Source organism: Pyrgilauda ruficollis, unplaced genomic scaffold (assembly GCF_017590135.1).
Source record: "Pyrgilauda ruficollis isolate IOZ18807 unplaced genomic scaffold, ASM1759013v1 scaffold35, whole genome shotgun sequence".
Taxonomy (NCBI): Eukaryota; Metazoa; Chordata; class Aves; order Passeriformes; family Passeridae; genus Pyrgilauda; species Pyrgilauda ruficollis.
The window spans coordinates 658,100-660,259 of NW_024524934.1; positions in this window are offsets into that span (position 1 = coordinate 658,100).

Sequence of the window (2,160 nt, forward strand, 5' to 3'; positions counted from 1 at the left end):
AAGCCAACGCATTCTAAGATGATACACTCCCCCCAGTTCATTCCATCTGCTAAGGTGTTTTCTAAACATTGGACTATTGCTTTGGGAGGGAAGCACAGCTCAAAAGAGAGGTAATAAGGTTGAACTGTAAATACCTTTGTATTTATTTACAGCGTAACCCTTAACAATGCAACAGCAATTACTGCTAAGTGTTGCCTTTAGATAAGAGATTCTGATAGGAAACTGTATTATCTTGAAAGCAGATTTTAGGCCTTAAATATGTGTAATCAAATAAACTTATTTCCAAGTCTGACTGACAAGGCCGCTTCTTTTAAGTTAATGGATTTATTGCATTTTGGTTGTTACTCACAAAAGGGGAAGGTGATCCCCACTGACTGTAGGTCCTTAATAGTAAATTGTCCAGAAGGTAGGATTCTTGATATGACAAGATGCCAGTCTGTGCAGCACTCATTTGCTACCCTGGTAATAGATACTTTTTCCGATTTGAGAAAAAATAAAAAAAAACCAAACCAAAACAGCACCCAAGCAACTATATAAGAAAAATTCGCCCACACAAAATATTTAAAAAATAATCTCTCTGAGCAATTGAGACATAGACCAGTGAAGTCCCTGAAGGACGGGAGTAATGCAGAGCTGTAAAGGTGTAAGGGTAGACTGTACCCTCTAACACAACTACTCTTTTTCCTCCCCCCCCCCCCACCCCCGAAATAAAACAGTACTTTATGTGCTACCCAGGCAGCTTCACTGATGTGATTGCATGCTTTGCTATCAGTTCTAAGAATCAGTAATTTATATGCTGGCATTATATTTAAGAGTACACGTACTACAGATTATTTGGCATCTGCTATACACTGGAGTTTAGAAAAAATATGCAATACGTATATGAAACTATAAATAAATACGTAATCCTTCTTTAAATATAGGTACATATGCAAATCCTAGATATAAATACATTTGAAAGACACAGAGGGATCGATAGCTCGACATATATAGTTACACATGTTCTGGAATCTAGTGCATGCACTTCTACCTCGGAGTTATCACTTAATATATCCTTACATAGTCATATTATTTAAAACAACGTAATGTCGCCATACTACTGTGTATGGTCAAATGTTTCCAGGTCTTGCCATTAATTGCTAAGAAAACGTGTTTGTTTATTTGCCAACTCAGAGCTGCCATGGGAAAGTATTTTTTTCCTAGCGGATAAGGCGAGCTGACTAAGTGGAACATATTGCAGAAGAGACTGAAAAGGGATTTTTCGACCTGGCAGTTCCTAAATAGTCTTTGGAATTTGTGCGGAGGGGAACAAGCTGTTCCAGCGACAAAGTTAGTTATGAAATCCCTTTTCCCTCTCTTTCTTTCTCTCTCTCTCTAAATGAAAGCATTAAAATATACAGACGTGTAAAGGATCATTCCAACTGAATGGTAATTTATTAATAAACAAACAATGCAATACCTTCAGAATATTTTCAACAAAAAAAAAAAAAAAAAAGAAAAATATCGATAGAATAAGATTAATACAGTTTCCCTTTTTATATATAGTGAAAAAAAATCAGCGTTTCAGTCAATTATAACGTCACTTTTCAGGAAAGGGGGAAACACTTTCTGGCGTTTGGTCCGCAACATCCAACTACAAATTAAAAATAAATTACTATGTCGCAATTTACATTTTAAAACAAGTCCTTGTAGAAGAGGAAGGGGAGGAGGAAAGAAGCTGGTACTCTACGCTGGACTTTTCGCTCCCTTTTAAACATGGGGCATGACAATACCTTAAGGGACGGGGAAGAGCGCGGGATGGGGGTCAGGAAAAAAAAAAGTATTTCTCAAAGCAATTAGAAAAAAAAAAAACTTACGTGTTATTGGAGTAACACTGTCCTTTAACAAACCAAGACATGCTTTGGGGCTGTCTCTGTACAAAAGCTTTTCGCGATGCGCTCGCTTCCCTCCGCGGGCGCTGCGAGGGCCGGCGGCGCGGTGCGGAGCGGAGCTGAGTTCCCGCCGTGTCCCCGCGACGGGGCGCGCTCAGAACTTGCCGCAGTCGTAGACGAAGGCCCCGGAGGTGCGGTAGAGCGGCTGGCTGCCGGGGAAGGCCATCTGACAGCTCCCGCCGCCCCCCGCCCCGCCGCCGCCGCCGCCGCCGCCCGGTGTCTGCCCCAT